A 26,392-nucleotide genomic window follows, 5' to 3' on the forward strand; every position below is an offset into this window, starting at 1 on the left:
CTTTCTGGAAACAGGGCAACGCTACAACGCTCTTAGGAAGGCGCTACAGCGCTACAAGCAGAACCAAAATCCCCCAGAAAGCATGGCCTAGCACTACAGCGCCCAAAGGCTAGCGCTAGTCACAGACAGTCAACCTCCCAATTTTCCTTCCTGCGATTTCCTCGAACCAAACTCAACCAAAACTTCTCCAAACCTTCACCAAACTCAAAAACAAGCTTATTATCACATTCCACTCATCCCAAGCACCCCAAATACTCAAAACCCAAGCACATGCATCCCTAATCTCAAAATCCACCATAGCCATTTCTAGACTTCAAAACTCAGCAGAAACCAGTCAAAACATCAAAGTTAAAAGCTCAGAGTTTATACCTTTGATGGAAATTCGACCTCAAGTTGCCTCTAGGCCTCCTTAGCTTGCTCTTCCTCAACCCTTGGCTCCAACTTCCCTAGAATTCCCCATCAACTCAGCTTAGATACCTTAGTTAAAAACTAAAACCAGAACTGAAAGAACTACAGAGTTTTACCTCAAGTAAATGGCTTATCCTTGCTAAACTCTTGCCAAATCTTCAAGCTTAGCTCAGAAACGTTATGACTTAGTTGACCTAGCTCTCCTCTGAATTTTGCTCCAAGAAGAATGAAGAAAAAAATGGTGAGAGAACCACAAACCGACCCTAGGAAAACTACTATGTTTTTCCTTCCTTTCTTTTTCTTTCTTTCCTCAGACTTCTATATTATTCTACCATTTCCACTAAGTATAAAGCCTCAACATACTTATCTCTGAGAAGCCAATTGACCAAAATGCCCTCCGTATTAATTCTAAACCCTTTAATCCACTTAGGGGCATTTTAGTCATTTTACCCAATTCCCGCTAATTCCTCGAGTATCTCTAATATTTTCCGCTTACCTCCCGATACCTAATTAATCACCAATTATATTCCTCAATGTCAAAATAGACTCCATTATACTCACTAAATTCCCATTTATACCCCCAGGCTCGCCCCGTGCCGGGTATAAATCCCCGCCGTGACTTTTCCGCTAAACCGCTCACTAGGATCGTCTCGAGTCACAGATCATAGATATATCCACATAATAATGTGGTCTCAACAACTATCACATATATCAATACAGTTATGCTCATAATGGCCAAAATTATGATTATGCCCTTCTAACCTAATCAGGGCCTACATGCATACTAATACACATAGTCATGCATCTCAAATATTCAATTAGTCATATAACATGCTTTAAATCATAATCATGCATTTTACTCATTAAAGTCACACATAATTCTCATTATGCCCTCCAGGCACACTAATCAAGGTCCTTAAGCCCTATTAGCGAATTTGGGTCGTTACAAGTGGGCAGCCACTATAAGTCTTATAGATCTCCGTCTTCTTTACTGAACTTACTTAATTGCTTCATCGAAACAGTGGCACCCTTTTTAAACATCTTATTATCACTTTGCTTAAGCTTTGTTGTCATTAAAATGTTCAACTTTACATAAGATCTTTAAAGGCATCTCATAACTTTTCTCATATTCATATGATGGTCTTATATCACATAATAATGTATCACATAACTGTACATGCCATGCATACATGCTGATGCTGAAATGCCAATGTTCATGATTCATGTTTGATGGTATTCAATCAAGGCATTGTATCACATCTCATATAACTCAAAACATCTTTAGTCATAATACATGAAGCTTTGGGTTGGTGGCGTTGTTATACCTTAACGTAGAGCTATGGCTCAGGTCTAAGGTTTCCAGCCTAAAAACTTAAATACTTCATATATCATAACATATAACAAAATCATGAACATAAAAGTAATCCACATATTCATCAACATAAGAATACATACTTACACATAATTCATATCAATCTTAACCAAGTAAGACAACTTTCACATATCACAAAATTCATCAATTATATATCACACAACACCATTATGATATTCATATAACCATTCTTCACATACTTATCATATCAATCATCATCATCCCATACTTAACTCATCAGATATACACAATCAATGTAGTCATGCATCTTACACTTAAGCACAAAATGTGAGATTTACTTACCTTAGGTCCTTAGCTTATTTTAAAACTGCTCACCAAGAGTCAATCAATCAAATCCATACAAATCCTATTCAAGGCACATCATTTATTAAATTCTATCAAAATCGTAAATATACACTATTGATAGTGTATATTAGCAATACCATAAACTATATAAATGGTAATAATAATTATTATCAACGTAATGCAAATAACTCTTCATATAAAACCATGTTTTAAACCTTGCTCATAAAATAATGTACTCTTATGATTATAATAATAATAAGAAGAAGAAGAACAACAACAACAACAATAATAATTATCATCTATAAATAAACTTATTTCAATATTAATAGCAAAACACCTCAATAACAATATGTATGTGAATGTATATATTCAAATAGTCATTTTATAAAAGAAATCATATTTTTAACATAAAATTGTAATAATCGATTAATAATATAAATATAAATATTTATATTATTATTAATTAGTCATAATATCAATCCCAGTGATATAATAAATATACTTTATCCAAAATTCACAGGTCTTACAAATATCAATAACTGTAAGAAACTAATATTTGATATCATTTTAATATTCAAATATTAACAAAAATATTAATATACAATAATAATTTTTAAATAATAAGTTTACTATAAATCACACTTTTCATATATATATATATATATATATATGAAATTGTATTATTGATTTACTTAACAAAACAATAACAATAATAATTAAAATTAATTAATCATAATAATTTCCATATTAATAGAAAATCAATTAAATATGTATTTTTATGATTTATTTAATATCTAATATTTTCTAGAAAATTGGACAGCACAACGGCTATAAAATGGACAATCCCAAAATCAAAACCTGTATCAGAAATACATATAATCTCAGACAGCCAGTATAATTACAGAAAAATATTCAATATATCAAGAATATATAATTATATACTATAAATACACATAATAACAATTACTCTAATCAATAACAACATAGGTCAAAGAATTTATACCACAATGATCGGGTTCCACAACAAGTCAAACGATGATTTTCTGAAACTCAAAATGAACTTCGAAACCTCTAACACTAAGTTTCGACCGTCGATCTACGGTGGATCGCGGTGGCTCGTGGTGGGCTCACCACCCAACTATGGTAGATGTAGGAACAATTTATTGGGTTTTGAAGCCCGCAACACGAGGAACACGTTGGTGGTGACAGATCGGCAAACGGATGGCCGAGGTGGTCGAATCGCAACTTTGAAGTCGCGGGGTGGCTGAACTTAAATCGACCGGCTGAGGTGTTTAATCGGCGAGTGAGCTCTAGATTCCCATGCGGTCGATAGTTCGGAGGCCTCTGAATCCAAAGGTCCGGCGCGTGGCTATATGTGGCAGCCGGAAAGTGGTCGTTCGTCGTCGGCAACAATAACACACAAAGAGGAAAAAGAGAGAGAAAGAAAGAGGAAGAGAAGGAGAGAGAAATAGAAGAATTTTTTTTTTCAGAGGAGAGAGAGAGAGAGAGAGGCCACGGGTAAAAGGCTTAAGCTTTTTTTTTTAAATTACAATTGGACCCGAAATATTAAAATTCTTTTCAAATAAGTCATTTAGCAAAACTTTCTTAATTTTATAAAAATCCCCAATTAAAATTATATGACATTTGGGTCCAATACTTGACTACTCAAGTTTCTCTCTTTTTAATCTCGTTAATAACATAAAATTATATTTTAAACACTATTTTTCCATTACTATTTCTTAAATTTTTAAACTTGTACATTTTATGTATTGAAACTCTGATTTATAATAAAAAAAAGGGTTTTTTAGCACTATTGCCCCCTGAGTTAATCATCATTTGTCAATTTAGTCCCCGAGTTTTTATTTTGGGCAATTACATCCCTAAGTTTTTTAAATAGTGTCAATTCACCCCAATTCACTTAACATCTGTTAAATTTTAACAGAGATACACCAATTGACTACCATGTGACTCTCACATGATTAATACTATGGGCAAATTCGTCTTTACATTAGCTCACTATATTAGTGATGTCCTAAAACAGAGCACATAAAATTGATTTGAGTATAGTAAAGTACGAGTGAGAACATAAATTTTAAAATATTGTGCAAATGTCAATTTTGATTTATCCCTAATATATGAGATCAATCTGCACTTCAAAAATATACGATAGTGCAGATTTGTATACCTACAAGTATACCCAAAATTTACCCAATATACCCAAAATATATCCAAACCACACCAAATGTTCTAAGTTAATAGTTTCTTTATCAAAAGCAAAAAACTAATAACAAAGTATTTCACCAGCAGCTCACTATATGACATTCTCTTTGTTTTTTTCCTTTTCATTGCCTTCCCCCTTCTCTTTGCTTGTTCCAGTATGTTTGTCAAGAACCTTGATTCCAATATCTCTTCTCATCTACATTAATTTAAAATTTTAGTTACTAAAATAAATATGAACAAGGGATAAAAATATTTCAAATTATGTTACCTGTAATTTTTCTTTTTTCTTTGTTGTCAGCTTCTTCTTTGCCTTATCTTTTTTATTTTCCTTCTTCTTCTTTATAGTTGTAATTGATTTGCTTTCAATTGGTGGTTGTTGTTCTCTCTTGGGGCATCCCTTCTTGTTATGGTTTTGTTTACCACAAATGCTACATGTTTTAACCTCTTGTACCCTCCTCATCTTTACAGTTCTACCTCCTGGAACTTCAACTTCACCTGGCTCCATTGTTCTTAGCTTCTTTGGTCTTCCAGGTAGTGTTCTAAATGGAGGAGCTCGTGGGGGGTCAAGACTTGTTTTTCTCCAAGCCTCAGGACCATTTAATGGATTTACAACATAACCATATATTTTTAAATAAGTGGTCTTGTTGTAACACTCGTGGACTAACAACTCAGGGTTAATGTCTCTATCCTCCATGCAACTTATACCATGAGAACATGGTATTCCAGTGAGTTGCCATCTTCTACAGCTGCATGTCTTAGTATTTAAATCAACGCAATATCTATCACCAAAATAACATCTCACCTCAAATTTTCCATCACCGCAATACTCAGGTATACATTGCAAGGCATGAGACTTGTTATTCTCTAGTATCTTGAAAATTCTTGGTGCAATGTCATGATTCCATTTAGAAATACTTTCCTTCTTCATAACTAATCTCACCATTATATACCTTCTAATAGTTTCTAGTAGAGTAAGAATTGGCTTATCTCTAGCCTCCAGTATTGCTGAATTGAAAGACTCACACATGTTGTTAAGTAACATGTCACAAATTGGATTAGGTTGAAAATGTGATCTGGTCCATGTTTTTGGATCTTTAGCATCCAACCACTTATATGCATCAACATTTAGACCCTTCAACTTCTCCATTTCAGCCTCAAACCTGTGATAAAAAAAAACTCAAAGAAAACTAAAAAACAAAAGTAAATGAAAAAGACAATGAAGTTTAAGATGAAGAGATTTTACCTATGAATAGTTGTAGCTCTTGCTGCCCTCCACACAACTTGCTTAAGAACCAACCCTTTAAACTCTTTTTTGAAATTATTATATAGATGTCTCACACAAAATCTATGGGCTGAGCCCTCAAAACATATTTTAATCGCTTCAATTAGTCCTTTTTGTTTATCAGACATCCAAAATATCCTTGAATTGTCTTGAATGTTCAAGTCATCCTTTAAAAAACCTAAAAACCAATTCCAAGAGTCCTTGTTTTCAGATTCTACAACTGCATATGCAACTGGGAAGAAAGAGTTATTTCCATCAATACCAACAGCAGCTAGTAATTGACCTTAATGGTGCCCTTTAATGTGGCAACCATCAAGACCGACTAATGGTCTACACCCAGCCAAGAATCCTAGCTTGCAAGCAGCAAGACACACATACAGTCTTTCAAACTCAGGATACCCTTTCTCAGAGTTACATTGCATAAAAACAGTAGTTCCAGGATTGCTAGTTTTCAATTCTTCACAATAGTCCCACAATAAAGAATATTGCTCCTTCAGTGATCCATATATATTCTTCAAAGCCAATTTCCTAGCTCTATAATATTTGGAAAGTGAAACATCTCCAACAGTTGTATCTCTAACTTCTTGTGCAAAACTAGCCCTAGACCAATATGGGTCAGTCTTCCATTTCTTCTCAAATTTTTCAGCTAGCCACTTTGCAGTAACATTCTTATTCTTGAATACCCTACCGCATGTGTGTGTATTATTCAATGTCTTTACCTTGAAAGTTCCTTCCTTATCAATCATGGATGCAAAAACCATCCAACTACAACCTTCCTTACAACGTGCTCTAATTCTGTCTCTGTCATTTTTTATGAACTTAATCCCTCTATTTGATTTTATACCATATTCTTTTATTGCTTGTCTAAAAGTAACAGCAGATGGGAACAACATACCAATCTTGAACATTGGATCCTCCATGTCACACTTGGGATTAAACTCATAATGTCCTTGTCGGTTTTCTTCATTTTCCGAGTCACATTCTGAAATAAAGTCTTCAGAATCAACATCACTAGAGTCCGTGTAAGCTTGTGTTAGTTGTGCTAAATTGATTGCTTCACCAACATTTGGACTTTTTCCCTTGTTAACAACTATCTCATCATCACTAGGCTCATAATCTGAATCTATTAATTCATCTTCATCTTCACCTTCATTAACTTCTTTCTTGCCCTCTTCCTCAACTAGAATCTCAAGAAAATTCTCAACATTGGCAGTGAACTTTTCTACTCTAACTGAATCATTTTTCTTAGTTTGTTCTTCTCCATTTTCAAACTCTTCTTGAATGCCATAATCTTCCTCACTTACACACATATAATCAGGTCTCATTCCAACTCTACACAATGCTTGACTGTAATCAATTTCAACCCAATTTGGAATTGACACTACCACATATAGGTTAGTCGCCCTATTAGTGTCTAATATGCTTGACATGGCCAAAACATCCTTATCATTGACTATAGGAACAAACTCCCCCAAATCATTCAAAGTAATAGACTTATAATAATATTCTAACTTTACACCCTTTGAATAACCTAAGTTGGCTAAGAAACCATTCAACTCTAACAAACTTATGCAATTATTTGATACCCAATCATAATAATCAACTTGACCACCCTCATAAATCAACTTACTATCCTCTCCAAGAAAAATAACTCCCCCGTGATTAATCTTCAACGTAAATGCTTCAGTTTCATTTGAATCTACAATAAACCAAAACTAAATAAATATTGATTGCAACAAACAAACAAAAAAAATATGTCTATTGTCTACCCAGGATATCTAAACAAGAAAAAATGTACATATATTTGAAAGACCAAAATCACATATACCTAGAATATACAAATAAGACCAAATAAATATGTTTTTATATATATATATATTTATTTATATAAAAGTGAAGAGCAAAATCACGTATACCCATGTATTCAAATAATACCAAATCATATATATTTATATGAAGACCAAAATCATAAAATTTTCCATTAATCAGAAAACAAAGTAGTTGAAGTGAGAAAAGAAAATATGAAGCATCTTACCGTATATTGCATTTCCCCCTCTTCTGTCACGAAGCTTTGCCATCTATTTTCAATCATAAGAAATGAAGACTTGTAACCCTAATCAAATAAGCAGTCTTTTTTGCTTTCCCTCGACTTCTTTTTTCTTAGCATCTACAGACATATTGACTTTTTCACTCTAATATATTGAGCTAATGTAAAGACGAATTTGTCCATAGTATTAATCATGTGAGAGTCACATAGTAGTTAATTGGTCTATCTCTGTTAAAGTTTAACAGATGTTAAGTAAATTGGGGTGAATTGACACTGTTTAAAAAACTTAGGGATGTAATTGCCCAAAATAAAAACTCAGGGACTAAATTGACAAATGATGATTAACTTAGGGGGCAATAGTGCTAAAAACCCTTAAAAATGTATTATGAAAATGTTGGATATTACAGAGGTAGGCAGGCCCAGGCTGGGGCAGCTGGAAGCTTGGGCTAGGCCTGGGCTTCTAAAGGAGTAGGCCTAGTTTTTTAGAAATGCCAATATTTTTTTCTTTCTTTTTAGCTTTCTATCCTTGTTTTCCAAATTCCCTAACAAAATAAACATAAAATAAATCATAATAAAATATTTTCAACTATAAAATAAATCAAGTTAATTTTTTGAAAATATTAATTATAGCTTAATTTATCTTTAACATTTAAGTTCAATAATACAACATTTTTTTACCTCAAATTAAACAATAATAATTCAAATAATTAACTACAACATTTTACAACAAAATAACTATAAAAACACACAAAGATCTATAAAATCAAAATAAACCCAATAAATTCAAAATTACTTAAGAACTTAACAAATCAATTAAAAATTCAAGAACTAAGCAACAATTAGTATATAAAATATGGTAAAATAACTCTATTTTGTAGAGTTATCATACCCTCAAACTTAAAGTTTTGCTAGTCCTCAAGCAAAAGAAAAATTAAAACACACATTTTTTTTATTGGTGATATAAAAATGATTTTCTCAAAAATTGCACAATGAAAATAAATCTAAAAAATTATTATGAATAAAAGTTAAACTTATGTAATTAATTAAATTGTCAATTTCGCTTTTAAAAACAGGTTTTCATTAAAATTATTTTTCACTTAAACTTATAGGAAATAAGAGTGTTCTTGTTATGAAAAATGTAATTTTTGTTACAAGCAAAATTGACCCAATAATTAAACACAAAACTTAAAAATTATTCATATTGTTAAGAGAATTAAACTCAAACTCAATCAAGATTTTTATCATAGAAAATAAAAAATATCACCAATTTTTTTTATATTTAATATTTTGTTTAAACAAAACAATACAAAACACAATAAAACAATATATATATATATATTACAAAAAAATTCAAAACAAACTTAACACACTTCTACCCTCAAATTCAACATAATGAACGGTAAACAACCATTAAACTTGCTACCCCCAAACTTAATTTAAACGTTGTCCTCAATGTGTCAACATATAAATATAAATTAAAATTTACAAGAGGTTAGAGTTTAGAATGATCGTACCTCATCTTAGTGCAACATCAAGAGAGTAAAAAAAAAACACAACCAACAAAAATTAAATCACACATAAAACAAATAAAACACAATTTATCAAAATCAATATGAATCAAAGAGCTTGGTAAACAGGGTCCTCAAGGAGGATCTCATCCACCTCATCAGTTTTCAATTCTAAAAATAGTTTTAATTTTTGTCCATTAATTTTAAATATATCACCATTTTTAGGATTTTCAATTTCAATAGCTCCATGTGGAAAAACAATACGAGCAATGTAAGGACCGGACCACCCAGAGCGTAACTTTCCCGGGAATAAATGCAAACGAGAGTTGTATAAAAGGACTTTCTGACCTGAAGAAAAATCTTTTCTCAAAATATTTTTATCATGGTAAAATTTCATACGATCCTTATACTTTTTTGAATAGTTATAGGCATCATTCCTAGTTTCTTCTAGTTCATTTAGTGGAAGCTTTCGTTTCTCACATGTCTTGTCTAAAGAAAAGTTAACTGCTTAATTGCCCAAAAGGCTCTATGTTCTAACTCAACAGGTAAGTGACACGCCTTCTGTAGAGTCCAAGAACTTTACTTAGCTCATTATTTAGTAGTATTGTAGTATGTATAGTATTATCTTTGTAACTGTGGATTTTTGGTTCAGACCGGGAATTATTTGGACACTCATAGTAGTACTTATAGATTTTCTAAGTTTAACCTATAGTTTAAGAATATTAAGTTTAACCTAAGGTTTGATTATATGACTGATATTAAGGATAATACTTATTATACTATAAGGTTTAGATGAGGACCAATAGGATTTCAAGCACATGTTTTGAATGGGTGATTAAGGATTAAGTATTTTGAGGATTTAATTTAATAAGGAGTAAAGTTTGAATGCTATAAGGTCAGTCAGCAGCTTTGAATATGTTGAGGGCTTAGTCAAGGCTGTTTACTCCATTCAAACTTAGCTAAAAATGTGTAATTTCGTGTTTAATTAATCAGCGTGTGCCGATATATCGCAGCTATAGGGGGCGATATATCGCAGCACGTAGATACGGAAAACACGAGACGATGCACGACAGCCTCGGGCATACTGGCCCAAGCGATATATCGCCTACAGGGGGCGATATATCGCCTCCTTCAGTGCATTTTCAAAAGTTTTTGAATTCTTTTCCTTTCATCCATTCAACCTTTTGATAAGTCCAGCATCTTTTTGAATGAGTCTTCAGCCTCTGCTGAACGATTATTCAAATTATTTTCACCTAAAAAGGTATTATTTTTATTCAAGTAAAATCAAGATCCTTTCATTCCTAAACTCTATAAATAGGACCTAGTACCCAGACATTATTCATCTTTTGCTCTAAGTTCAGAGGCTGCAAGTGCTAAGTGAGTGTGAGAGTATAAACACCTGGGTTTGGGAATCATAAGCTTGATCATTATAAGCTTATCAAACACTTTGGGAAGTAAGATTTCATAGTATTTCGGTTCGAGGTTTAGATTGGTCTACAAGTCTTCAAGGTATTTCTACACCCTAGTTCATTGGTTTATGTTATTTTTCCTTCTCATAGTCTTCTACTCAGTCTTCTAACCTCATTCTTATTTTGGTTAGGAAATCTAAGTTCTTGAGCACATAAGTTTTGGTAAGTATGTTTCTCATAGGTTTAGTCTTTCCATTCCTTTCAGTTCTTCTTCTTCAAATCTACTCACCCTTTATATATGGTTTTAGGAGTGTTCCAAAAGTCCGAACTCAGTCCACATATCCCGGTAACTTTGGTAAGGAAAATAGGATAGAAATGCATATGTTATATGTTCTATATGTTACCTTATGTTTCTTATGTTATGATTATGGGCATAGGACCTACTTATGTTTCCCGATATGTATGTTTGTCGGCTTGGGCATATGACCCATATGACTAACAAGACCCCAAATAGATTATGGGCATATGACCTACTTAGCTAGTAGGACCCCACTAATCTCATGGGCATATGACTTGTTTAGTCTATGAGACCCCAAATAATAATGGTCATTATAGTATGTGTATGTAATAAGTGTTATGATATGTCTTTATGTTTATTATGAATTTATGTTTATGACTATGTGTTAGATTTTCCTTGCTGGGCATTAGGCTCATTCCTTTTTGTTTTATGCGCATGAAAATAGCTTTAAAGGCGGTAAGATTCGTGGACGCTTAGAGAATGTGTATCGATGGTGAATGGAGTCAAGGAGTCGAGAGTTCGATTTTTCGAGGATGTAGTCTTGTTTTACTTTTTATGGTTTTACATGTATTTTCTGCACTTCCTATGTAATTCCTTTCATTTTAAATCATGTTTTGTTTTTAAAGACAATGGGATCCCATATCCTTCTTGGTATTTATGTAAGTAACTCTTATTTCTATAAGTTTTCTAATAAAATTATGGTATTTTCGCATATGTAAGTTTTAGTAAGAATTTGTATGTATAGTTTCGTTGATGGTCCAAAGTCTAGAGTAGTAGGTCATTACACCTTCCCATACACAAGTCTGTAGGGTGACATGCCAAAGGGCGTTTTGTACGCAGTACGATATGCCCATATTGCATCAGTGAGTCTTACAGACCAATCTTTCCTAGTTGGATTCACAGTTTTTTCTAAAATGTGCTTAATTTCCCTATTAGACATTTCAACTTGACCACTAGTTTGTGGGTGATATGGTGTTGAGACTTTATGTGTAATGTCATATTGTTTCATCAAATGTTCAAATGGCTTATTACAAAAGTGTGTACCGTTATCACTAATGATAGCATGTGGTGAACCAAAACGAGAAAATATATTTTCTTGCAAAAACTGAAGCACAACTTTATGGTCATTAGTGTGGCATGAAATGGCTTTAGCCCATTTAGACACATAATCAACTCCAACAAGAATATAGAGATTACCAAAAGAGTTAGGAAATGGTCCCATAAAATCAATGCCCCAAACATCAAATATGTCAATGATAAGAATAGGATTTAAATGCATTATGTTTCTTTTAGTTAAACTTCCTAACTTTTGGCAACGTTCACAAGCTTTACAATAAACATATGTATCATGAAAGATAGTAGGCCAATAAAAACCACATTGTAAAACTTTAGCAGCTGTTTTCTTACCACTAAAATGCCCTTCACATACATGATCGTGACAAAAAGATATGATTTTAGATTGGTCACAATTTGGAATGCATCTTCTAATTATTTGATCAGTGCAGTATTTAAATAAGTAAGGATCATCCCAAATAAAGTTTTTCACCTCAGAATAAAATTTAGATTTATCATGCTTAGACCAATGAGATGGTATTTCTTTAGTGACCAAATAATTAACAATATCAGCATACCAAGACAAGGAGGAAACATGCATCAATTGTTCATCAGGAAAAGTTTCAGTGATAGGAGTGGAGTCATGTATAGTTTCAACAACTAGTCTAGATAAATGATCAGCAACAACATTTTCAGATCCTTTTTTTATCACGTATTTCTAAGTCGAATTCTTGTAAAAGTAGGATCCAACGGATCAAACGAGACTTAGCATCTTTTTTCGACAAGAGATGTTTTAGTGCAGTATGATCAGAATAGACAATAATTTTAGATCCTAACAAATAAGACCTAAATTTCTCCAATGCAAAAACAACCCTTAAGTTATAAAGGCAAACACTTCATGTGAGTCAAAATTACAGTTGAAGGCATCTTTAAGGAGAGACTATACTAGGCAATAATGGCCACTGAGGAGTCGATGGAGTCTTTTACAATTAGTTTATCAACGCATATAGATTTCTATCATTTAGACCATAAAGCTCTCTACTTATCTGTTCAAGATAATTCAGGTTCATTTCTCCCAAAAAATAGAAAATGATCTTGTTTCAGATTTGAAAATATGTAGGTTAAGGATCCTGAATGTAAAGATATCATAAAAAAACTAGTTGGAATTCAATATCTTCATCTTCTCTAGTCTCAACTATACAACTTTGTTCCACAAATATTTCCTCTTGGCATCAATCCAATTGTGGAACTTTTTCTTGGGATATTAAAGAGACCCACCAACATATTATACATCTTCATAATATAAAAGACTAACTTGGTGCAGCTTTGAAATCTTGAATAGAAACTAAATGAATTGCTACTCAAAGAAGAAGTTTAATAGAAACTGTTAACCGAGATTTTTGGCAACTCTATTAATGAATAATATTTATTGATAATAATAACAGAAATAGAAGATTGACACAGGGTTTTTATGTGGTTGGGGCGTTAATTAGCCTTAGTCCACGAGTCTATGTTATTAGAGCTTGAAGAAGCTTATACAATGGAGTTTTCTCTCTATATTTTGACAGAGTTTCTATCTTTTTTGTGCGATTAAGAGAGAGTTTACAGTGCTCTGTGGCTTATATTTATAAGCTGATGGGAATACCAGATCTGGGCCGGACCAAACCCAGGCCCATCGGGGAAACGGATACAAGTGACCTCTGTAGTGGAGGCCCAATACAAAAAGATATAAAATACATGAAATTCAAACCAGCTAAGGCCCAGTAGGTTGACCTTAGAACTACGCCTCGCCCGAAAAAACGACGCTTTGGCTCTGACCACTTCGAGTCACGAGGCTGATTCAGGAGACAAGACCAAACAGAGTACTTGGTTGCGCAGTCTTGACACATCAGTGTGCAATCCCGAGGTGACCCTTTCTGCAGGCGAAAAGTGGGGATAATGCCCACGCGGAATGGGGCGGCTTCAGGGTCCTGGACGCTTGGCCTCCTCAACTGGGGATCAGGTGATCCAGGTCCGTTTACCGTTGGCCCGCTCCATTTACCATACGCCCGGACCATATCAGGGTCCGGGATCAGGACGCGTAGGCCGCGATGGTCCGAGCGCTTGGGGCATTGCCCGGACCATCCTCATCGAGGACGAACCCGGAGGTACATCCCGGACACTCCAATGGGCCCAATCTCGAGTCCCCGGCCCATACCCGTCCCCTAGGGCACTCTCCACACCAAGAGACCCTGGGCCAGGCCCTCGTGCCGAGCTGGCCCTCTGAATGCGGGCCAAGACGAAGGCCCGGAACCCATGCACGAAATGGGGATAACATTTACCCCCCAAGCTTTCGCCCGGGCTTGCCGGGAGGAGGGTTGCACCATCCCCGCGGTGCTCGTCAGGTTGCCTCCCCAGTTCTTGCCCAAGTTCGGGGGTCCGGCCAGAAGAACGTGGCATTGGTTGGATAATCAGCCCGGATCGTTCACCACGATCCGGGGTCGTTTACCTTCGGCCCGCTTTATGAAAACGACACACATGTCGCCGTGCGATTGCTGCAAGGGCCTTGAAGGGTCGCCTAGACCTCCCAAGGGTCGCTAGGCCTAGACTAGGGTGTCAGTGCATGTCACGAGGCGTCCCATCCGCACGGGGGGGGGGGGGCATCATTAATGTCCCTGGAACGAGGTGGACCGTAGGATGGGGCGTCCTTTGGCATCCGCCACTCTTGGGCCGTCGGATCTGAGATGGCGAGGATCCAGACTAAAAGGACTCATAATTGCCCCCTGCGCGATTCCTGACCGTCTGATGAAGAGGCACCTGACCGTTGGATCGTGGGCCAGAATTTGGGGCTGGTATAAATTCCCAAAGAAAACAACATTTGGCACTTTTCCCTCTTCGAGCCAGCTTAAGAAAACATGAACATTGTTCAAGCTTTGCATGTCCGACATCGCCGACGACATACACCGCCGCCTGCTAGTTCTGCGCCATCGCCTGTTTCCCAGAGCCCCAACTTTTTTTCTTCTACCTAACGGCGCTTCTCGGGTTTGTCCCGTCGACGAACTACTGCACCAGGTGTGCCACTTCAAGAACGAGGTTCTGCCATCTTTACAGTCGGACAACCATCATCTTCAACGGTCGACACCACACAATTAGTCTTTTTTAACTCTTTTACCAACTTTGTGAACTTATGTTCTCTAGATGCGTGCGTCTAGGCTCTGTGCTTTAGAATTTGCTAGGATGGTTGCTTGGTTTGGGTTGCTCCGTACTCGGATGCTTCCCGAACAGGGGGTGGGCCTTAGTAGCCTCCTCTCCCGATCAGGGTCCCGGGGCTTTTCGGGGTCCCGGGCCTAATCCGACGGGACTCCAAGCAGTCCTTAGGAGACTCCATGTACCTTGACTGACTTTCTTGGGTTTACGTACTGACTGCTTGGTCTTTCTTTCTTTCTTCCCAGATCTTTAGTTATGGCAAAGGGCGTTACACTCCATTCCGAAGAAGAGGTCAATAAGGCCCCCATCGTCGCTCCCGGGTCCCGGACGCCCAAAGGCAACAGGTGGGAGATGGACGTAACCGCTAACTTGTTCTTGAACTACCGGATGATGCTGCTCCTGGAGAAACAACTGGGCATCGAATCCACTTCGAGCCTCTTCCACAATCGCATGGCCAGGCTAGAGGAACAGGCGCATACGTCCGTGGAAGGATTCGGGGCCTGGAGCGCTGGCCATATCAGCGCGGGGGCTACGCTCCCGCTTCATGACTACTTCGTTCGGTTCCTGACGTATGTGGGGATCACACCGTTCCAGTTGCTGCCGCAAGCGTACCGCCTGCTTGCGGGATGGAAGGTGTTTTGCGTCGCGAAGGAGATCGCGGAGCCCACCCCTGCGGAAGTCTTGTACTTCTACAAGCTGGTGCCGCAGGTCAGCGTCAAAAACAAAACCCTGGACGGCTTTTACAGGCTGCAGCCGCGGAGCGGCTATCCTGCTCTTACCAGCTCCTGGAGGCACCCCCCGGATGTCAGGCATTACTGGTTCATGACATCCGGGTTCCTCAATGACAAGAACCCCACACTGCTGCTGGACTTCCAGTGAGTGGGTAAGTATTCCTCCGGACCTTTCTCCTTTATTCATCTTTTCCACTCGTCTCTTATCATGTCTTCCTGGTCGCAGGGCCCTTCGTTCAAACCCCCCTTATTGAGTTCCTCCTGGAAAGGAGGAGGTTCTATGCTAAGTTGACCGCGGAGGAGCTGGACGTAGGGGGCTACGTCAGGGATGACAACCTCCGGCTAGTTGGGTTGCTCGCGGCCACCCAGACCATTGTTATCCCGAGCCTTCGGGGCATCCCGTGCGAGAAGAACGCCGACGTCCGGGAGCATCTGGCCCTTGATCACATTGCCACGGTGGTGAGGGCGACGCTACCCAGCGTAAGAATAACCAGCTCCCGGCAGAAGCGGCCACCTCGGAAGAGATGGAGGAGCTTTTCGAAGACGCCTTACCAAACGTCGGGACTCCCGGGGCTAGTGTATCGAGGCGAGGTAACTCCCCTTTAATCTTAACTTATGCTCCCCAAGTCGGGGACTTAGCTAGGGATAGGCTAGTCCCACCGGGCCCCGCGTTTGGGGCTGATGGGGAGATGAGGCCTTCATCTCCCGTCCCTGTAGGATCAGAGGTCCTAATGTTCTTATCCGAGTTCCTCCAGTACGAGGGGTTTATGAACCCGGACGACGTAGGATATCGGATCCATTCATTCGCTTTAAGGGAATTGAGTCTCTCCCGGGGCTTAGATGAGGGTTCGTCCCAGGACATTTTTTACTGCTGTGTGTTTTCATCTATTTGGCTTATCGTCCTAACTCCTTTTCCTATACTTTTGCAGAGGACTTCGACATGTCTAACCCGGCCAACGAAATGAGGAGACTCATCAAGGAACGGGCGACCAAGAAGGCGGCCAGGAAAGCCAACGACGTGATGGGCACAGAGCCCCTCCCCACCAGTGAAGCACCCAGGACAGTGCCCTGTCCAGGCGAAGCTCTGGCCGTGGTTCCCTTCCAGGCCACGGAGCCTGCTGCAGACGCCGCTTTTGACCAGCCCCCCGTGATTGATTTGCAGGCGGGCGAAGCCGTCAGTCGGAGCTCTGGGAAGAGGGGCCCGGAAGTCGACGCCGGGGAAGGCAACCTCGGGAAGAGGCCCCAGACGACGCGGGCGGGCTCAACTGAGGAGTCGCATGGGGAGAATCGGCTGACCGCGAAGGAAATCCTTGCACCGCCAGTCCTTCCCCTCCACCCAACTCTTCTCGAGGAGGGGGAGTCCGCCTTGCGGGACGAGCAGTCCCGGCTGGTCAACGAGACCTGGGAGAACGGCCGGTGCTAGAGGGACGACGCTTACAAGGCCCTGAAGATCCATCGTCAGGTCGAGTTCTTGGATCGTCCTGCTGAGTTCAGCGTTCCCCAGCCGATCGTGGACCGGCCAGTCGCCGAAGCGGGTTTTCTCCCCAAGCTCGGCCAGGACATCGCCCCCATGGCGGCTGACCTGCTGGATCAGGTTGGGAGCACTATGTCCAACCTTCAGCTAAAGAGGTACGCCACGATAGCCAACCCAGACGTGCTGTTCATCTCCCAAGCTCTCTGCCACCAGGCCACCGCGGTAACTTCACCTCACTTATACTCCTTCCATCATTTGTTGATGGTGGTTTTATTTTCTAACTTTTCTTTGCTACAGGTTGATCTGTTGTCCCAGAGGAGTGCCAATCTGGTGGCCGAGCTTGCCATAAAGATGGAGACGGCCAAGCTGGAGCTGGAGGCGGCCGTGAACCAGAGGGAGGCCGTCAAGGAGACCCTTGGCCGGGAGACTGCCCACCTCCAGGAAGAAGTGTCCCGTGTGAAGGCGGATCGCGAGGAGCTCGCCCGCGCCAAGGCCGGGTTGGAAGAGGAGTTTTCCGGAAGGCAAAGGATGCCAACGAGCGGGCAGCACTTTTAGTGATGGCCACGGCGCAATCCGCCCTGGACAAGGAGGAAATCCTGGCCCTGAAGGCCCGAGTCTGCGAATTGGGCGACTGTCTGCTTCAGGAGAAGGCGGGGCATGAAATGACCCGTCAGGAAAAGGAGGAGGCTGAGGGCCTACTGGATGTCACCTTTGATGAGGCCATCTACATGGCTTGGTGCAAGGATTAGAATATGAGCCTCCTTGTCTTCCCTGATCCTGAATCAAAGCGGGCCGAGTACGAGGCCAAGGAGAGGGAGGATGCAGACCTCTGGGCGGATGCGCTGTAGGCCCGAACCCCGGCCTTGTACTTTTGTTAGTGTTTTTGGCTTGTAATTAAATTTTAAAACACTGCTACTTTCTTTGGTTTTTACGAAAGCTTCCTTTTATCGTTCAGTAGAAATTTCGTTTAATCGCCGCGACCAACTGAATGTAGGGGTTTAATTCCGGTTCCAACGGCCGGGACTGGACCCACCGACTTAATTTTCCAAGTCTCTAGTCTTGGCACAGTCCAGGGCCCTCGGGACTTGGTTTAACCCGGAGTGTGGTTCTCCTTTTACCAGTTTTTAGGCCCTGGCTTTGCCCTGGGGCAAACCGGATGCTTTCGTATCCCGAAGGTCAACCTGTCTGGGTTGTGTTAGGAAAAATAATATTGCCTCAATGGAAATGGTAAGATAATGTTACAACTCTTTGCAAAATATTACAATGGACAAGATTGATTAAATAAAGTGTTACAACTCTATAACTGAAAATACAAATAAAACAAAGGAAATGAAGAAGAAGAGAATAGTAAAATACAACTCAAAACAAAAGTTACAAATAAAATAAAGTGTTTGGATCAAATGAAGAGATTACAACTCTTAAACAAAATATACAAGTAAATAAAACAAGAGAATAAGAAGAAGAACAATAGAATAAAAGGAAGAACATAAACCACAAACAAACTCTCACTTACACAACCTAAGTGAAGAGGATTGGGGATCACCAACTTGAACAAGGTTTAAAACCTTTGTCCAAAAGCTTATTTCCCCCTAACTCAAGCACTAAGGGATCTCTCTCAGATATTGGAAATGCTTTCTGGAATAATCAAGCCTCAAGGTGTTTCTAGCCAAGTGCTCTAGTGGATAGAAATGGTGTGTCTTACAAGTGAGCATTAGGCTCCTATTTATAGAGTTTAGAGGCACCCTTTGAATTTCAAATTCCACCAACCCCCATGGCTGTTACCAATGATAAATTGGGTGTTTTATGAAATTAAAATAGAGATTTGGGAGTTACTTGGCTGTTGGAAACGTTCAAATTGGATAAAAACCGACTTAGTATGAATCTGTCAGCCACTAGCGCCGCGGCCCTTGGTCAGTTTCAACAACCAATTTTTTAAGTTTTTTCCAAAACGTTCCAATTTATTCCCACTTGATTTTGTAACTGTAATGACCCACTAATCTAGACTATTTGGACCATTAACGAAACTATACATAAAACTTACATTTTTACGAAAATACCATAATTTTATTGAGTAACTTGTAAAATAAGAGTTACTTACAAATAAATAGAATACTAAGAAGGATATGGGATCCCATTGTCTTTAAAAACAAAACATGATTTAAAATAAAAGACATTACATAAATGGTGCGGAAAATACATGTAAAAAGACATAAAACAGAAACTACATCCTCGAATCGAATAACGCTCGGCCCCTTGACTCCATTCACCATCGATACACATCCTCTAAGCGTCACGAATCTTTCCGCCTATAAGCTTATTTTCCTGCACATAAAACAAAAAGGAATGAGTCTAATGCCCAGCAAGGAAAATCTAACACATAGTCATACACATAACTTCATAAGAAACATAAAGACTTAACATAATACATATAACATACACTTATTATAATGGCCATTATTACTTGGGGTCCCATAGACTAAACAAGCATATGCCCATGGGATTAGTGGGGTCCTACTAGCTAAGTAGGTCATATGCCCATAACCCATTTGGGGTCTTGTTAGTCATATGGGTCATATGCCCAAGCCTACAAACATACGTGCATACATATCATAACACATTTAACAACATAAAACATAGATAACATAAGCATATAACATATTGATTCTAGCCTATTTTCCTTACCAAAGTTACCGAGATGTGTGGACTGAGTTGGGACTTTTTGGAACACTCCTAAAACCATAAGAAAGAGTGAGTCTAAAGAAGAAAGAAGATGAAATGAAAGGGATGGAAAGACTAAACCATTTGAGAAACATGCTTACCGAAACTTATGTGCTCAAGAACATAGATTCCCTAACCAAAATGAAGATTAAGGTTAGAGATTGAGTAAAAGACTATGAGAAAGAAAATAACATAATACAGAAATGAACTAGAGTTTTGGTTACCTCAAAGACTTGAAAGACCAATCTACTCCTCAACCGAAACACTATAGAACCTCACTTCCCAAAGTGTTTGATAAGCTTATGATGTTTAAGCTTATGATTTTCCCAAACCGGGTGTTTACACTCTCACACTCACTTAACACTAGCAGCTTCTGAACTTAGAGCAAAAGGTGAATAATGGCTGGGTGCTAGGTCCTATTTATAGAGTTTGGGAATGAAAGTATCTTGATTTTACTTGAATAAAAATAATGGCTTTTTAGGTGAAAATCATTTGAATAATCGTTCAGCAGAGGCTGAAGACTCGTTCAAAAGATGCTGGACTTTTGAAGAAGTTTGAATGGCTGAAAGGAAAAGAATTCAAAAGAGTTTGAATTCATGCTGGAGGAGGCGATATATCGCCCCCTGTAGGCGATATATCGCCTGGGCCTGTATGCCCGAGGCAACCGTGCATCGTCTCGTGTTTTCCGTATCTACGTGCTGCGATATATCGCCCCCTATAGCTGCGATATATCGGCATACGCTGAATATTTAAACACGAAATTACACATTTTTAGCTAAGTTTGAATGGAGTAAACAGCCTTGACTAAGCCTTCAACGTATTCAAAGCTGCTGACTTACCCTATAACATTCAAACTTTACTCCTTATTAAATTTAATCCTAAAAAATACTTAATCCTTAATCACCATTCATAACATGTGCTTAAAATCCTATTGGTTGATGTCTAAACCTTATAATATAATAAATATAATCCTTAATATTAGTCACATTAATCAAACCTTAGGTTATACTAAATATTCTTAAACTATAGGTTAAACTTAGAAAATCTATAAGTACTACTATGAGTGTCCAAATAATTCCCGGTCTGAACAAAAAATCCACAGTAACAAAGATAATACTAAACATACTATAATACTACTGAACAATTAGCTAAGTAAAGTTCTTGGACTCTACAGTAACTTCCATACACAATATGGGAGTTAAAATCACATCTCTATCATCCATTTCTCATATGGCTTTAAGAAATTCATCTCAATATTGTGTAACAACAAATCTACACAATAATGGGTGATATTTAGGAGTTGCAAATTTGTGATGAATTTGTAACACCAAATATGTTCCATGTTTGGATATTTCACATATATCCAAATAATGTAACTCTCTATTATATGTTACAATATGTGACACTCTATGTCATATTTATTTAATCTAAAATATTATATTATAAAATAATATAATATTACATTATATTATAAAATAATATAATATTACATTATATTATAAAATAATATAATATTACATTATATTATAAAATAATATAACATTCCCCCACTAGATTAAATAATCATCTGTTGTAACACTTATTTAATCAATCATTATATTTAAAATATAACATATCCCCCACTTGATTAAATAAGAACTCTCTCTTATAGGAGTCATTGCATTGATGCATAAAGTAAAGTGTTTTTTCAACTTGAACTTTACTATAGTGTAATTATCAAAAAATTTGTCGAAAATTTGGTTGCACTAGGCATTGAACCATCTTTTCATGATGACAAAAATACTTGTCTTTACAAGACTGAATTCTATTAAAAAACCTTTCGGTTTTAACCCTCCACTTGGTAACACACAAGTACTCAATATCTCAGATGGGACTTGTTTTGAGTACAACTAATATTCACTTGATTGACTTGTTATTACCTATTGAACCTAACACTAGTTGAATAACTAGTGTTAAGATAGGTTTCCATCAATCGTGAATCTCTTTTGGGAGTTTAAGTCCCATCCCTCGAGATGATGCAGCCACTAAATCCCTCGTTAGTGGCTTAGTAAAAGGATCCGCCAGATTTTCACTTGTTCTCACATAGGATATTGAGATGACTCCTCTTTGAATCAATTCTCTTACATATCCATGTCTTAGACTAATATGTCTAGACTTCCCATTATACACTCCGCTGTATGCTCTAGCCAATGTTGCTTGGCTATCACAATGTATCGATATAGTAGATACATTATCTTTGATTAGGGGAATCTCTATCAACAGATCCCTTAACCATTCAGCCTCTTTGCCAGTAGCAGCTAGAGCTATGAACTCCGCTTCCATAGTGGAATGAGATATACAGGTTTGTTTCTTGGAACCCCAAGAAATTGCACTTCCACCAAGTGTAAATACCCAACCAGTTGTGGACAAGTTGTCCCCAAGATTGGATATCCAACTTGCATCTGTATATCCTTCTAATATCGAAGGAAATTTGGAGTAGTGAAGGCTTAGTCTTTTGGTTTTCTTGAGATAACCAAGGAGGACTCATCCAATTGCCTTCCAGTGATCCACACTTGGATTACTTGTAAACCTACTAAGTTTACTTACCGCAAATGCTACATCAGGTCTAGTACACTGGGCAGCGTACATTAGATTCCCTATAGCACTAGCGTACTCCAATTGAGCCACCGCTCTTCCTTCATTCTTCTCTAGTTTTACACTATGATCGAATGGAGTATTGGCATCTTTAACCTTGAGATGGTTAAATTTGTTCAATACTTTCTCAACGTAGTGGGCTTGCCCTAGCGCAAAACCCCCACTATGTTTCTTTACTTTGATACCAAGTATGGTATCAACCTCTCCAAGATCTTTCATCATGAAGGTTGATGATAGAAACCTCTTCGTTTCTTCTATCCCTTTCATGTTATTACTTAGAATAAGCATGTCATCCACATATAAGCAAACAATGATCACATATCCCTTACAAGTTTTAGAATACAAACACTTGTCTCCATTGTTATGTTTAAACCCATTAGACATGATGGCTTGATCAAATTTCTCATGCCATTGCTTAGGAGCTTGTTTCAATCCATATAAGGATTTTACAAGTCTACAAACTTTATGTTCATATTTTGGTAGGACAAACCCTTCGGGTTGTTCCATATAGACCTCCTCATTGAGGTCCCCATTAAGGAATGCAATTTTGACATCCATTTGATGAACATACAAGTTGTCTATAGAAGCTAAAGCGAACAAAATTCTTATAGAAGTTGTTCTTGCAACAGGCGCATAGGTATCGAAATAATCGATACCCTCTTTTTGCCTAAAACCTTTAGCTACTAATCTAGCTTTAAAGGTTTGGATAGTGCCGTTAGTGTGGTATTTTCTCCTAAATACCCACTTACACCCAATTGGCTTAGACCCCGGTGGGAGGTCTACCAATTCCCAAGTGTTATTGGAAAGAATGGAATCCATCTCATCATTGATGACTTCTTTCCAAAATGCACTATCTCTTGATTGCATAGCTTCTCTATAAGTCTTAGGATCATCCTCAACGAGAAGTACAATAGGAATTTTCCTAATAACTTCCTCTCTATTTCCTTCTACCATGTATAATGAAATTCGTTGAGAATCTATCTCATCCACTACTAGACTTTTATGATTTTTAAGCCTTTGACTTCTTCTAGGTTCAAAGGGTTGCTTTATGTAACGCCCTACTTCCTTAGAGCCGTTACTAAGTGAGTTTTAAGACAAAACAGTGTGCAATGAGCTCGCTAACCGAGGTTTTTAAACAAAAGTGTGACTAAATAAAAGTTAAGGCTGTAATCTTAGAAAAATGCGTCGTTTCAATAAAACTTCTAGTATTAAACATTTGGGATCCCAAAAGAAGGTTTGAAAACTATTTACATCTTGAAATGAGTTTACAGTTGATTGATCATAAAAATCATAGATTATTACAGCCATTTTCGAATAAACCCCCAACCAAAGCAGTCGGGCAGGCCAAACATGTACGCGTCGCTTCACGCTCTCCGTACTCATGGTTGGTTGACTCAGTCTTTGCCCTACCTGCAACACGGAGCACCCGTGAGCCGAAGCCCAGCAAGAAAACTCATGCAGAACATAACATATGCAAATTATACAATTTATCATAACAGATAATCCACACATAAACAAGTCAACCATAGACTAAGCAAACACGGCCATGCCGTCCCCGAAGCCTTACCGAAGCCTGGGGTCTCGGTCTTCACCGCAGGATCTCACACATATCCTGTGGGTCCCGGGCCTCGCCCTGACCATAGCATCCCATGTGCTAGGTGTTACTTCCGGCCTCGCTGCCGTTCTCGGCCTTGCCGCCCTCGGCCATAGCCGTGCAATCCACTATAATCATATATAGCATAAATCAAACACATTCAAACAAATATCAATTCATTTAAATCTGCACCCTAACATGTAATGCAATAGAGGGCCATGCCCGGCAATCATTTCATCATGCAACATGCAATATAGGGCCGTGCCCCGCAATCACACTATGGGCCCACGCCCTATCCTACGGGTGTTATAGTTTTCTTACCTTAGTTCCAAATGCTTTAAATAGAAAATGACGGCCCCCGAGCACGATCCACTTCCCGAGCACTAGCTTAACACCTAGTCACAACCAAGATAATGGATACCAATAAGATTAATCTCAAATGAGTTTCTAAACCAAGTTCTAGTACTCGGAACGTTGAAATTCACCAAACATTGTAAAAGACTCAACCCCGAGCACCCTAGGTTAAATTCCCAAGCCCAAATTCTCAAAATCCCAAAATTCCTTAAGCGCCCCGGCATGGCCCCCAAACAGGGCCACAAAAACGCCCAGAAACAGGTAAGGGCCGCGGCCCTACATGGACCATGCCGCGGCCCGCCCTCCATCCTCAGCACAACTTAGCCTTCAAGGGCCGCGGCCCGACCCTTCGAACCCAGAAAAACCCACCATTTTCAAGCTTAAAACCTCACCTAAAGCCATCCCAAAGCTCCCAATTCAAAACCAATTAATAATCACAACATTAGGATGGTTTAAACAACACAATTCCACCAAAAATCCAACCTAACACTCACCAAGATCCAAATTCCAAATTTCTGAAATTTCAAACCTAAAACTCAAAACCAACCATAGAAATTCTCAATTTCAACCATCAAACTTTAATTTAAACCTTACCTCAGTTGTAGAATCGTTTCCCAAAGGATCCCATGACCTATCTTCAAAGTTTCAAGCCTCAAACTCCACCTTGAATATCAAAAACCCATAAACATTCACAACCCAACAAAATCTCAGAAATTTAACTTGAGAAAAAGGATTAATTGCTTACCTTTACCCTGATTTGTTCTTGGTTAACTCTTGAGTTAAACCTCCAAATCCCACCATCAATTTTCAGAAATTCAAGCTTGATTTCTCCTAAGATTTCTGTGGATTTCATGAAAGAAAGAGGAAAGAAAGAAGAAGAGGAGAGGGTGGAGGCTGGGTCGGTTTCTCTAAGTCTCCAAATGGTTTATTTGTTTTGTTTTTATAACTTAAGTTGGTTACCTCAAGGTTCGGGGTACCAAAATATCCCCGAGGCAAAAATGGTAAAATCCCCCAGTATTCCCGCCTAGACATCCTAACCTCAAATATATCTCCAATTATTTATTTTCATAACCCAATATCAAAAATACTCCTTGACTTGCCCAAAGTAAATTATAATTCCCCGTTGTGACTTTCCCCGCTATCCAGCTCTAGGATCGCCTCGTGCCGAAAGTTACACATCACGGATATACCCACATACCACTGTGGTCTCAAAAATCATCACATATTAATACAGTTATGCCCAACATGGCCAAAATTACAATTATGCCCTTCTAACACAATCCGGGCCTACATGCATACTAATATACATAGTCATGCATCTCAAATAATCAAATAGTCACATAACACGCTTTAAATCATAACCATGCATTTAACTCATAAAATCACACATAAATCCCAACATGCCCTCCTGGCACACTAATCAAGGCCCTTAAGCCTTATTAGCGAATTTGGGTCGTTACACTTTACATCCTTTTGAGAATTCTCCTCTTGAGAATTAACTTTGGATGTAGAAGCTTGAGAATTGTTCTCATATAACAAATTCTCCTTTAGAGATGTTGAAGCTTGAGAATTGTTGTCACATAACATATTCTCAAAGAATTCAACTTCTCTAGATTCAATCACAATATTAGACCTAAGTCTAATAGCCTATAAGCTTTACTATTGTTGGCATAACCAACAAAAGCACACTTTATGGCTCTTGTGCCTAACTTTGTTCTATTAGGTTCGGTTTTCTTGCAATATGCAAGACACCCCCACACTTTGAAGTACCCTATGTTGGGTTTTCTTCCTTTCCATA

This window comes from Humulus lupulus, chromosome 6 (genome assembly GCF_963169125.1).
Source record: "Humulus lupulus chromosome 6, drHumLupu1.1, whole genome shotgun sequence".
Classification (NCBI taxonomy): Eukaryota; Viridiplantae; Streptophyta; class Magnoliopsida; order Rosales; family Cannabaceae; genus Humulus; species Humulus lupulus.